The sequence below is a fragment of the Mytilus californianus genome, unplaced genomic scaffold (genome assembly GCF_021869535.1).
Source record: "Mytilus californianus isolate M0D057914Y unplaced genomic scaffold, xbMytCali1.0.p SCAF_5, whole genome shotgun sequence".
In the NCBI taxonomy this organism is placed as follows: Eukaryota; Metazoa; Mollusca; class Bivalvia; order Mytilida; family Mytilidae; genus Mytilus; species Mytilus californianus.
The window spans coordinates 114,903,188-114,918,453 of NW_026262701.1; the positions used below are offsets into that span (position 1 = coordinate 114,903,188).

General features: G+C 30.0%; 1 protein-coding gene across 3 annotated transcripts in view; it reads right to left on the reverse strand.

Annotated features, from left to right (window-relative positions):
* The window catches only part of LOC127700714 (cell adhesion molecule-related/down-regulated by oncogenes-like), a 115,823-nt gene that overhangs the window by 54,738 nt on the left and 45,819 nt on the right, over positions 1-15,266 (reverse strand). For 2 of the 3 annotated variants that reach the window (XM_052204313.1, XM_052204312.1), the window contains exon 3: positions 9,522-9,593. The gene's annotated coding sequence lies outside the window, so the exon portion shown is untranslated. Of the gene's footprint in view, positions 1-9,098; positions 9,361-9,521; positions 9,594-15,266 lie in introns of those variants that run through there. The other variant, XM_052204314.1, reaches the window with a different exon arrangement.

The window sequence follows — 15,266 nt, forward strand, 5'->3', positions numbered from 1 at the left end:
ATTTACAGTTTAAGAGCAGCATATCCATAAAATCATAGTAAAAGAGTCCAAATAATGGCACCTGTCAAATAAACTAATTTACACCTTCAAAAGATATTTATATAAGTTTTTCAACCAAACTGCACTCAAAAAAGCTATCTTAATTAAGTTCACACCTACTGGGCATCTTCCCCTAATGATTAAAATCAACATTGTGGTGTCAATCAAATTGAAGGGAACTAACTCTGTAAGAGATTAATCAAACTGAAAATATAAAAACACTAATGCTTTTGTACAAACTACCTAGTACTATACATAAACATGCCTTTGGACAAGTCCATCTCACCAAAAAGGGGTCACTAATATCTTATGGTACAAACTTGTATAATCTATCTCATTTAGATTACAATAAATAGCAAAACAACATATAAAATTTTGAGTTTAATGTAGATGGCTTCACAAATTGTTGTAAAAAATCAAGTTACTTAGCTGTCGATTAATTCAAAAGTATCCAATGTCTACCTAATGATGAAATAGATTTTTCCTACAGAACTAATTCACCTTGTGTCTGTTTTAGTCATTATATCATTTTTCACAATGTGTAAGATTACTTTCCTTCCCTGCTGACATTTTGAACAATTTCTGCACATATTTTGGAATGGTTTTCAAATTCTACTTCTAACATTTCATGGACAATTCATCATTCGCCTTCTCACCTGACTGTAATTTGTTAAGAAATCATTTTTCAAACTTGCTACATACTGCCAAAAAACAAAATTCTCAGACTTATTGCCTCTCTGGTAACTTGTTAATGATAGAAAGGAACTCCTTTTGATGGTAATATCTGGAACAATTGTTTGCTGTAATTCCATCAAATTTGAGTGACATGACCAGAAAATGTTTGTAAAAACACAGATGTCATTTGTATCTACCTTTATTGAACTGACACCAAAACAAACTTCAACAGAAACAATAGTTCAGAGCAAGAGAGCATGGTCGATATCATAACTCCTACTGAACTGACACCAAAACAAACTTCAACAGAAACAATTGTTCAGAGCAAGAGAGCATGGTCAATAACATAACTCCTACTGAACTGACACCAAAACAGACTTCAACAGAAACAATTGTTCAGAGCAAGAGAGCATGGTCAATAACATAACACCTACTGAACTGACACCAAAACAAACTTCAACGAAAACAATTGTTCAGAGCAAGAGAGCATGGTCAATTCCATTATCAATTTTATTAATAACATAACTCCTACTGAACTGACACCAAAACAAACTTCAACAGAAACAATAATTCAGAGCAAGAGAGCATGGTCAATAACATAACTCCTACTGAACTGACACCAAAACAAACTTCAACAGAAACAATAGTTCAGAGCAAGAGAGCATGGTCAATATCATAACTCCTACTGAACTGACACCAAAACAAACTTCAACAGAAACAATAGTTCAGAGCAAGAGAGCATGGTCAATAACATAACTCCTACTGAACTGACACCAAAACAAACTTCAACAGAAACAATAGTTCAGAGCAAGAGAGCATGGTCAATAACATAACTCCTACTGAACTGACACCAAAACAAACTGCAACAGAAACAATTGTTCAGAGCAAGAGAGCATGGTCAATATCATAACTCCTACTGAACTGACACCAAAACAAACTTCAACAGAAACAATAGAATAGAGCAAGAGAGCATGGTCAATAACATAACTCCTACTGAACTGTCACCAAAACAAACTTCAACAGAAACAATAGTTCAGAGCAAGAGAGCATGGTCAATAACATAACTCCTACTGAACTGACACCAAAACAAACTGCAACAGAAACAATTGTTCAGAGCAAGAGAGCATGGTCAATATCATAACTCCTACTGAACTGACACCAAAACAAACTTTAACAGAAACAATAGTTCAGAGCAAGAGATCATGGTCAATAACATAACTCCTACTGAACTGACACCAAAACAAACTTCAACAGAAACAATAGTTCAGAGCAAGAGAGCATGGTCAATAACATAACAACTACTGAACTGACACCAAAACAAACTTCAACAGAAACAATAGAATAGAGAAAGAGAGCATTGCCAATAACATAACTCCTACTGAACTGTCATCAAAACAAACTTCAACAGAAACAATAGAATAGAGAAAGAGAGAAACTGACAATCTTATAGGTACTGACATATTAACCTTACAATCTTAACACATTTTGTCAATTTTCAAAGCTTTCATTGACAAACTAATTTTATGAATTGAATTTGGCTGATAATGCACCTTTTGTATTTTTAAGTGCTAAAAAAAACTAGTTTAACTCAATCTCATCTTCATGTGACCTTCAGGAACCTTGTCAATGGTTATTTTTAGTTATATCTTTATGCTTTTGTGCATTAAGGAAATACATCTGGATAGCAGATCTTTGGCGATCTCTAATAAATTAATTTTTTACCATTTTACACATAAGGTGATTATAGCCATTTTGTTTAGTTTGTTGTTTATTGTTGAAGGCTGTATTAGTTACCTCTATATTTCGTTTCTTTGGGACATTTTGTTTAGTTACTTGTTTATTGTTGAAGGCTGTTTTAGTGATCTCTAGATTTCCTATCTTTGGGACATTTTGTTTATTTACTTGTTTATTGTTGAAGGCTGTTTTAGTGACCTCTATGTTTAGTTACTTGTTTATTGTTGAAGGCTGTATTAGTTACCTCTATGTTTAGTTACTTGTTTATTGTTGAAGGCTGTATTAGTTACCTCTATGTTTAGTTACTTGTTTATTGTTAAAGGCTGTATTAGTTACCTCTATGTTTAGTTACTTGTTTATTGTTGAAGGCTGTATTAGTTGCCTCTATGTTTAGTTACTTGTTTATTGTTGAAGGCTGTTTTAGTGACCTCTATGTTTAGTTACTTGTTTATTGTTGAAGGCTGTTTTAGTGACCTCTAGATTTCCTGTCTTTGGGTATCACTTTTTTTTAAACATATACCCCACATATCCTTTTATTCTAGCATGACAAAAAAGTGACTTTCCTAACTCCATAACCATGAACAGATATTATGATGAAACGCTATACAGGAATTAATTTTTTTCAGAAACTCCTAAGTATATATAAAGGATTTGTTTACAAAATTTCAAAGAGACATCAACCTATCTAAATGACAAAAACAAAAAAGAACTCATTATATAATGTTACACTAGAATTCTCAGAGAATAAGTTTGCAAATGTACTGTGATATTGACAATGTTGAACACATTATAGCAATCTATATTTTAGGATATTAGTGCAACATATAATACTTCTTTTAAAATTTACTACATTCTTTAATCAAACAGGTCAAAGGTTGAACTTCCAAAATTTTAAATTTAATACCAAACCCATTTTCCCACAAATATGAAAGCCACATTTATCATTCAAACCAAACTTCTAATGGCATTAAGTTTTATAAGTCATTTTCTAAGGAAACAAAATTATTCAATTAAAAGATGTAAATTAGTATAACACATCACGTTCTTATACTTTAATAGATTCATATTTTTACATCTGGAGCATTTATAGTAAAATTAACTTAGACCATTTGAAGGTGCTGAATTCAACAAATGAACAAGCCAAAATTATATTGCATAAAAGAACGATAATTTAAGTTGTTGAATGGCCTATAGGTTGGTTTAAAGTCGAGAACAATGTCAATCAAGGTTTCACCAAGTGCAAAATAAAATAGCTTTCCCAAAACATACAAAGGACCCTGTGTCAATCGCCTAGCTATTTATTTCTGTGTCGCCATATTCATCATTTGAAAATTACATTAAATTATATGTTAAATATACCCTTACGCTGTCGGGTGTAATATAATGTTGTTTTCTCTGACGACTTCAATAAACGCTGTTTTGTGTGTCACAATATCTATAGCAGAATGAATCTATTACATTAGAATAAACACTTAACACAATACCACTACAGAAATACGCTTTTAGATATTTTCGACTCAATCTACTTTTTTCTCTCAGCCAGAATTGAATGCAACAGTGACAAGACAATACAAATCTTTGTTACAGTCAAATGTTTAAAAACTTTATGTCAATACTTAATGGCTAATCGTTTGAACACATCTGAATTATTGAGAACTTTTTCTATAATGGGTACAAAATGTTACCAAAAATTCCCTCCTTACCTTCACCTGTTTCCATAACGACAAATTCAAATTTATAAAGGCTGAGCTTTTGCTTTTGTTGTTGGAATTGATCAGCCTCTCTTTTTCAAATTAAAGTTATTCATCTTTCTAAATATGACAAAAGTACCCTTGAGTTAGTCTTTGTTGTATATTTATAGAAAAGCTACAATACTTTTAACATTTTGTAGGAGCTGACATCCAAAGGTGTCTTATAAATTTATTTGGATAACAGATGAATGTGGCAAGATTCTTTTTAATATTTGTTAAAAACAAGAATATTTCAAAAATAAATTTACCAAAGTATTGAGAGCTGTTTGTACTAATTTTGGATCAATTATCTTCAATAAAACTGTTGACTGACTGATTAATTGTGAAACTGTCCAGTGGCAAATATAACATATAACACAGCCTATTAGTGCAACATGATAAACTCCTTTTAAAAAATCCTCTGGAATTTGAATCACATTTTTTAGCAATGTTTGATAGAAGATACCAGACAGAATAAGGATGAACTTCAATGTTTCCAGTACAAGTTATATTACTTAACCCAAACCTAGATTTTGTCAGTGAGCATATTTGGTCTGGGCTATTACAGACTCAAGTCTACTATCTGCATTACACTAATCTAGTCCCTTAAAATTTTTTAGGTGTTGTATATCACGTTCCAATGAAGACATAAAAGTATTATAGAATAATAAATTGACTTCTGTGATCAAGTCTGTGGTCTGTTAGGTGATAGATAGAAGTTTTAATGTTGACACAAATGTGTGAATTAAGTAATAGACAAACACTGATAAAGTCGTTAGTCTTCATAATCCTAAAAAACACTCAGTCTGTGTAAATAATGAATAATTAAAGGGTGCTCTCAAGGAGGTTGGAAATAAAAAGCGATAGGATTACTGCAGATCAGTTACCATCTAAACATATTTACTTTCATAAACATTTTGCTCCAAATGATATTTTTAAATCAATGCCTTGTACTTTTTAAAAGTAAATAAGAGTTCACAAAATTCATCCAATATTTTCACTGGATTTCAAATGAATATATTATTGTTGCTTTGATCGAGGTCGTCATTACATGCTATCTTCTGAAGAAAATAGTCAAACATCATTTATTTTCAAAAAGTTATTGAGTAGGAGAAACCTAGAATCAAAGAGTTGGACAGATCTTTTGGGTAATTTTTTAATACAAAATCCTGAACTTAATCTTTATAACCTTCTGATTTCTACCCTCTATGGCCTCTACCAAAAATCCTTAACAATTAGACAATGTATATATCTTAACTAAATACTATGATTACTTTCTGTAGATAAACAATTTATTTATATGCTTGACCTAAAATTGGAAAGGTGGTATTTTTTATGTTCTCGCATACCATTCAAAATCAAATTAAAAAACCAGTAAATCAATAGGGTGGTAACATTTCACTCGGATGCTTTCAAATTAAAACATTTAAACTTTCTGCATATTACATTGATTATGTATCTTGATATTCTATATTTTGAAGATAAAAAACAAAACAAAAAGAAGATCATAATTTTCATGAGTGTCTTGAGATTTGATTGCAAATAACAGTGACTCATTACATTAAAATTTAGAAGAAACTGACATACAAACCTAAAATGAATTACAGTAACACACAAATTTAAAATCCAAAAGAGTTGAATGACAAGGAATTTTTGTAACTCTCTGCCAATTTAACCATACCCCTATTTTTAAATCCCTAACACAAAGTTTTAATAAGAAATTATTAATGGTTACTTCACCCATAGAGAAATAACAAAACTAAGATTAGACGTTTGTTCTTATGACTTAGCATGTAAAATGTTAACTGGACAATGGCAGATAGAAAATCTGAAAAGAAAATATTTCATAATTCAATAGACGAGGAATATTTGGGCGATAAGACCGTGTGTTTCAGGTTACATCAACAATGATCTGAGCTAAGATCCACAGCCTCTGGCCAGGTTTATAAGTCTCTTGTCAGATATCCTTCATAGGCTTGAACCTTTTATATCAGCTGTGTCACATGGTGACTAATTCTAACAGTGCATTTCAACTAAAGGAAATTTTGACAACTATTTTGTCATGTCAGACATGTTTCATTCTTTATTATAGTTTTATTTTAAGTGCAGCTAATCATTCATGAAGGTATTAACAACAGTTATAGGTATGCTTACTATAAATTAAATTTGCTTCAAACTCCCTTATTGTATCATTGTACCTTGGATGTCATTGGTATAAATAAAAGTTGATGAGGGGTATTTGTCAATGAGACAGCAATCGTACAACCCAAAACACCAAAAGACAAAGAAAGGACAACATGCAAAGTACTTCCCATCAGATGAATAAATACTAATATAAACTGTCAAGGATAAAGTAGGCAGAATATAAGGTAAACATTTCACAGTACAAACTTTCAGTCCCCTGCAAGGAAAGGCCCTTTACCAAATACCAATTTTTTTCTTGCAAGTGTAATGTTATATATTTTAACAGATCAAAAAAGGTGACTTATTATAAAGTTGTGAGTGTAATGTTTTTAATATTAATAAAACTGAAAATTTTCACTTTCAATTTCTTTTTATTTCTTAGCTAAAAACTTTGGAATAAAACCGAACATATATGTTAGACATCACGTACTCGTATCGATTAATAGATGTTTTACAGGGGAAAAAAAGAGAAAAAGAAAACGACTTGATCACAAAAATTACATTAATGCTACACACTAGGGTTAACAATGGCAGAAATTAATGAGTTTAAAGCCCTGAATAATACAATAATTGAAGTTTGGAGATCTCCACCATGTGAAGAAATATAAAACCCTTTCAAAAGTTAGGTGAAATTTTTCATTTTGGCATGACAACAAAAGAAAGATGTATGATTTTGGTAAAAGTAGAGAATAATGTCTAGTCACACAGAAAATGGTGATTTGTATCAAAGAAAGAAATACATCAATTCATATACCATGATGGAAAATTGCTGGATATTAAATTCACAAATTTTACATTAACATTTATCACATTAAGGAATTTTATATAAGAAATGACTTAAGTACACAATGTATTAATTATACAGGTCTTCTTCCCTGACAAGAAATGTGTATGAATAAATAGGCTGTGTGAAAACCCATTAATTATACCTGAACCATGCTGACCCAGGTTAATCCTGACCTTTGACATCTTACCCATAGGCTAATTTTAAAAAAGCTTACAAAGAGTAACTGACTTATAAATAGATGTAAAAGTACAAACTAAAACAGAACTGACAAAATTGTCTATCGTTGACAAATAAATGTTGAACAAAACTTTTCTTAGAAAACAGGAGGGCCACGAACTTCATAACTTAAAAAGCCTATTTTTTCCTATCATTCAGTTTAAAGTGGACAATTGATTCTATTGATTGCAAATCTTTGAGCAAAAAAAATATTCCCTAAACTGTCATTACTGAGCCAAACATTCTTTTCAGGTATCCAACTTTGGTTCAAAACAATTCTGCTCAAATTCAAGTAATCAGGCATGTTGATTGTGTGACGTTTTCAAAATAGAAAATTCTAATTTTTGGCATACTGATAGATCAAATTAAAAATACAACGAAGTAACCCAAATATAATGGGAAAGGGTTTGTCCCTTCCTTGCATCCATTTAAATACATAATTATCAAAAATTATCAAGGTTTTAGTGTTAAATCAGAATTTTTACATCATCAGATACAGATAAATATTTAAAACATATCTTTATTTTCTCTTCAGTTTTCTAAAAAAATTATTTGATATTTTATAGTAATATTTTCAAGTTTGAGAAAAAAAAAATTTTAAATTGGAATTTTCTATGCTTGATATCCTACCAATGATCTTCAACGTTGAGCGATACTTCATTCCTAGAATTACTAAAATTACCATTTATATCAGAGAATTTAGAACAATTGTCTTTTTATACATTGATTTTAAATAAATATTTTAAGAGTGCAATGTACTTAAAATGTTGTTATGCTTTCAATAAATTAAAATCATAATACAATGAACTTATAGAACTTGTTTGCAATTAAATCTTCCTTAACCAAGAATTTAACATACTTTCTGTCAAGTCCACAAATGTACTACACTTGTTTTAAGGTTTAACCTATAACCTAAAAGAACTATGACAGGCTGTAATGGCCCACGGATAATTTATGACATTATTTTATAGGACACAATTCTTTACTTAAGATAACACTTAATACAAGACCATATATGATGATCTCATCCTTCAGTGTTCCCTAGAAATTTAGTCAATGTGTTCAAAAACTAAAGATCCTTTATACCTTTTGGTTGTTTTTTTTTCTAAAAGAAGGTCATTTTCAAATTTAAGGTCAGAAAAAAGTAGATGCAACTTACTTTAACAAGCTCCAGAAAATGTGAAAAAAATCAACATTGGTTTTAGTTAAATCTGACAATTTAATGTTTTAGAACCATGTCAGCTTTAATGTTAAGAAGAAATTTCACTTAATCTGTTAATTCAATTTTTATGCTTAAAAAGTTTGATTACAGCTCCTACTGCTTATTCAGTTTGAAACATTGAACTAAAGATATAATGCTACAAAAACTTGCACTAAAAGTGTAAATTTTCAATATTTATTTTGGAAGTAAGTGCTCTTTTTTGTATTTTTAATCAAATACAATTTTACGCTTTTGTTGTGATAACCTGCACATTTGTCATGAAAAAATCATTGAAATCTCAACTTAATGTCAACAAAGTTTAATCTTCTTACTGGCAGATTGCGGTTCATGTTTCAATGAATAACAAATATTTTTGTGGCATAATTTGATACAAATTTCTGATAGGTAGATAAACATAGTTGTACGAATAGTACAAACAGGAAATCTATATACAAATCATTCCTAATATCCCTGGAACAAAGAGTAACATCAACATTACCGTAAAATGTAACAATGCTATACACAAACTCACCTTTCATGATCAGGTGAAAAAAACAGGTAAAATTGTCCACCATTTAATATCCGATAAACAAATTAAATCTCAAGTGTAAATCCCTACATAGTGTAATAAAATGTTTCAACCTCCTATTATAAGAAAATGCATTTTTTTGCTACAGAAATGTACACAATTTATTCTCTACATAGGTTTTAATCCTTGTCCATCGTCTGTATTTTATGAAAACATTTACACACAACCAACACACAAAGTTTTCACGCTTGGTTTACTACATAAAGAATACAACCCATTCATTGCCTGTATGGAGGACCACGTGTTCTATTCCCTAAACCATTACCTTCAATTTGATGACTGACAACTAAGAGGCCATGAAATAGGGTAAATCTTCATGGTAATATAATTATTATACATAAAGATCATACAAGATAAGAAACCTACTTTAAAAACCCTGTGGTGCTCTCCTCTTGATTTTTATTTCTTCAATACTCAGTTTTCTTGGATACAGCAATTCTGGAAAAGATAAGATACATATAAAATATAGATATATATCATTACTAAAAAAAAAAAGATTTTATATCACAAAAATCAATCACCGTTGCAAAAGACTTGTTCAAATAGTTTTTTGTAATAATTCAGAGATGATGAAAAGATTAACTTTTTCACTCTTTATTCTACGATGAGAGTACAAACTGTACAATGTTTCCTAGTGACAACTTTTCACCACATTTCACATTGTGGTGGCCAACATACATTTTGTGTATACTCTTCTTCATTTAAAAAGAAATGAAAAAAATATTGTTCAAAATGTTTTAATTTCCTAGAAAAAAAAACCCAGATCAAATAAAAACAATTTGCATGATTTAATTACGAGCAAAAGGAAATCGATTCCAGTAACTAGGGAAATAGTTTTCTGCTTCAAAAAAACTTTTATCTCCTTGTTTTTTATACAAGTATTTTTTTCAAGGTAAACAGCTCATTTAAAATTTTCAAATCCCCCCCCCCCCCTCCCTACCAAAAAAATACCCTAGGAAAACAAACCTCATGCACAAATCAAAACTTGAAAGAGTAGGCCTTCAAATATGGAGTCGATTGGGGTTTAAAAAACAATAACATATAATTTTAAAGGCCCACTTGATTAAAGCATACTCAAAGGGAGGTAATCACTCAAAATAAAAATTTAAGAGCAAAACATCAATACCAGTAAGAATAGAGATTTTTTTATACAGGTTACCTCCCTTTTACAAAATTTATGACACATTAAGCAAATATATACAGATAAAAAAATACTGTGATTAAATAATAAATTTATTTTTAATGCAAATGTTTGCACAGAAAATTAAAGTATTATTTACTAAAAAAACAAATATGTTGTTCCTTCAAAATGTTGAAGTTTCAACATTTGATACAACCTTCAAGGGCAAAGTTTGGTCAGTACATTTAAGACCATCACTACAAAACATGGACCTAAGGAGAAAAGCAGGAAAGAGTCTTGTGTCAATTTTGCTCAAGGGAGTGGCAACCCTATCTTTACAATTACAAGACTTATACGTTGGATTACAAGACTTATACGTTGGATATCTACTTTAAGAATATTATATTTAAATCGTACCAGTATGCAAATGGTAGTCTGAAAAATTGTTTGGAAACCCAAATGCATAAACATTTAGAACTTCAAAAGAATTCATTTTGAAATAAAAAAAAAGCTGGCTTGAGTAGCCCTTATATAGTCTTAGATTATCAATTGGTGATTATTGAAAAAAACAAATCAAAAAGGTTTTTTTCTGAGCTTTAAGACATGCCCATAATAATAATTTTTACAAACAGGTGATATGAAGACAAAAACAAATATCTATACACTGTCATAACTACTTAATTGTGAAATCCTTAATGAATTATGTTTTAAGCTATGTATCATCTAAACTTTAAAAAAGAAATATAAAAATTCTATTTTCAATTTCACCCTATCTCTACTACAGAATGATGTTTCCTTTCACTTTAAAAGACCATGTTCATTAGGGGAAGGATTATGTTATGGTTTAACTAAAGAAAGATATAAAGGCTATGATTACAATTGGGGGTAGGGGTTAGGGATAATAAAAATATAGCTCTCTATGGCAAGTATATTTTAGAAACAAGAGGGCCAAAGAATTAAAAAACAGAAAATATTTGCTTGTATCCGAATAGACTCCTCTTAAGGACCTCTTTAAATACTGTTTTGGGTATTGTTCACAAGTTTTTGTCAACTTGAACAGGTCAAATTTCCAACAAGAGAAGGGTATTGGTAGCTTATTTAAAGGTGCAAATATTTCTACATGGTTGACATCCACAGTATTCAAAATCATCCAAGTATGAAACAATAAAGAATTTTAGACCTGTACTTGATTACATGTTCTATTTGTTATTGAATTTTACAACATTATGATACAATGTGCAAGATCTATATCATTAAAATGTTTATAAATGAACTAAAAATCTAGCCGTCAATTTTGTAATTAAAATGCAATGTGCATAATTTCCATTGATTTTCACTTTTACATTGGACAATACGTGAAATGAGAGAATAGATTACAATAATTACATTTACCGATAAGTGGTAATGACAAGCGGATAGTTATGTAACATTTTATCATAGCTTACAGGTATTTGGTTTCTTTTCTTGAAACATATTTCTGATTTTTCAATCATAAGAAAATTAATATCTTTATTATTTGCATAGCTCTGTAGATATGGGTTTAACAAGGTCTGATTTTTGAAATTAGCACTAGAAATTTTGTTTTGATAGGAATTGAATGAGACACAACTAAATGTATAATCATTTAAAAAAATGGTTATATAGGACCCAAAGTTATACTATTGCATGATTATGGTCGGGACAAATCATTACATTAAATAAAACTACTATCTAGAATAAATGATATATACAGATAAGAAAATAGAAACATAATAGTTCTGAAACATCTATATGATAACAAATCATAAGCTTTTAGATTAATTGAGAAAAAAATCATAATTTTTTTTCATTTCGTGGGAAGGACTGTCCTATCTTTATAGTTCCATAAGTAATTACTATATCATACAAGGTTCATCAGTTCAAAATTATTGACACATAAGGAAAATTATCATGCATTTCTGTATTACAGTGAGTATGTTTTATTTGCCAAATCACTCAAATAAATGAAAAATATATATTTTCATATTCATGAATCCCCTTTAACAATTCCCATTCTTTAATCCTGTTTTTTTTTTAGTTTTCATTTTCACTTTTTAAATTTTATTTACAACTGTTTATATTGATTTTTCTTATCCTTTGTTTGGTTATGAGAATGGAACCAGTTTATTGCATTAGAGTTACTTCCCTTTAACCAGTGATCACATTAGTTGCCTTAGGGTTACAGATAAAAATGTGACATGATGATGTATCAGGTGAGATATTTACCTGCAGAACATACCAAAATCTATCTCATTATAACACCATATAGATGTTAATCAACAAATGTAATGATTGGGGAACTGGGGGCAACTAAACTTCAATCTATGGTGGAAAAGATTGAAGTGTAAAGAATCAGAAACAATCAGGGGAAAAAATCATTTCAAGTAAAATGTCTCAACAAAAGACATTTTTTCAAAATAAACCATCCTTTAAAAATATTACAAAAAAATAATAATTCATAGATATAAGAAGATGTGGTATGAGTGCCAATGATACAACTCTCCATCCAAGTCACAATTTGTAAAAGTAAACCATTATAGGTCAAAGTAAGGCCTTTGACACGGCTCACACCGAACAGCAAGCTATAAAGGGCCCCAAAAATGACTAGTGTAAAACCATTCAAACAGGAAAACCAACGGTGTAATCTATATAAAAAACGAGAAACGAGAAACACTAATGAACCACATCAACAAACGACAACCACTGAAAATCAGGTTCCTGACTTAGGACAGGTGCAAACAAATGCAGCGGGTTTAAACGTTTTAATAGGCGCCAACCTTCACCCTACCTGAAACAATAGTGTAACATTACAACATAGAAAGACACACTATAAAATATCAATTGAAATTGCTTAACTCAATCAAAAGACATATTAATAAAAACAAGTAAACATACACTGAACGAATAAATTTGATCTATGACACAATGTAAATACAAAATTAATAAAACAAGGGGGTTAGATGTAAAACAATATCAGAAAGACAACCATAACCTAGGACAAAATGCCGCCAAATAAAATAAAGTACACAGGAAAATAAAAATAATTTTGTCAAAATCTGAGCACCAATAATATGCTGTTTTAAAATTTGATTACAAATTTTGTCAATTGAATGGAAATATTGTAAATTTATCCAAGAGTCCTTCTTTAAAATGATTCATCCCTCATGTATGTCAAAAGCAAGTAATGACAAACTTGACATTTTCAAAAATTTCCTACTTTATGATTTTTTATATTTTAGAAAAGATTGACCCAATATTCATATCTTGAGATTTAATATAATTACACATTATACCCTCTGTATATCTGTATATCTGTCATTTTGTGAATGTTATAAAATATTCCCTGTACAAGTTCAGGGAGAGTTATCACATATCTAAAGATCAACAAAATACCAAAGACACATTGTATCAATCATTAATGGCAAAAGTAGTTAGTCCATGTCGAAAAAGGACTTCCATAATTATCATTAACACTTTTACATATTTTTTAAAGTTATTGACAACTCTTTATGTGAATACAATCAATATTTCAAGGAATTATCAATTCAAGCTGTTTATAACTTAAGGAGGAGCTTAAGGAGCGGCATCAAATAATCTTATTTGAATCAATTGAACATGTATAGATCATAGACCAGAAAATTGTGCTCCAAATCAAGATGTGCATATCATACCTAGAATTATTGTTTGGAAGTATATAGTTCTAATGACGACAAACATTACATGTAGTTCACAGAATGTTACAAAAGACCACAATTATTTCCACTTCAGGGTTTATTTTTCTTAATTTGGAAGATAAACCAATATTTAAACATGGTATAGATTTATTTATGTTAGCTAAATCCAGGTAATGCCACTTATGTACAGAGCTAGTGATAAGTTAGAAATTGTACAGAATTCACATACTGTTCTGTGATTTTTTTTGTGCCGAAACATCCCCCCCCCCCCCCCCCCCCCCCCCCCCACTAAAACAGAAAAAGAGAAGGTTGAAACAAACAACAACAAAAAAGGGAACTTTACATTTTTTTAAGTTCAAAATTGTATTTGATTGATTGACTTGACCATTAGCAAATACTACATCTATTAAAGAGTCTGAGTAAAAATTATACCATAAAACTCAATAAATCGATTAAATAGTTTTTGAAAAGTGAGAAATCCTAAGGATTGAGGATTTATTTTGACAATCACAAGACGAGGGCATGTAGGGTAGAGTAAAAAAATCCTTATAACAGGCCAGCTATGGTTCCCTATTAAAGTATAATGGTAAACTCTTTGATGTGTATTGAGCCAGGACTTCTCATCACTCTTCAAGGATGTAAAACTGGTGTTTGAAAATCCATTAACTTGGAATAATTATTCATGCCTAAAACTGATGGCATAGCATTATATTTTGCTCCTTTTAGAAAATTTTCAAAAAAAAACAACTTTTTAGAGATAACAGGAAACATAGTAAAATGCAAAATGACAATGTGTACAACTTCATGGCAGATTTTTCAAAAACCTCAATATTGTTTTTAGTTTGTGAGAAAAAATATATTGAATCCAATGCTCTTTTTCTCCCCATGATATATCTCTTTAGCATGAAACAATGTAAAATGAGCTTTCACTGTGAATGAAAAATGATTGTATAATAAACTAAAATTATATCTAAACATATGGTATAGTAATTACAGACTAATTTTCTCAAGAAAAATGAATTAAAGACAAAACAAGGATGTAAAATGCCAAAATTTTGACAAAAATGAATGATATTAAAACAAATATATATTGTTGCACAACTGTATAGAGATTGACAAGAAACTGATGATTGTAACTGGTAGATGATACAAATGTTTGTATTTATAGCTGGAGTACATGATGGATGGCAAGCAGAGGGAATCTGACAGTTTAAATAAACCAACAGATACACCAAATAAATAATCACATTTTGATTTGAACATTTTTTTCGACAAACAGAATTTTTTGACATAAGATTT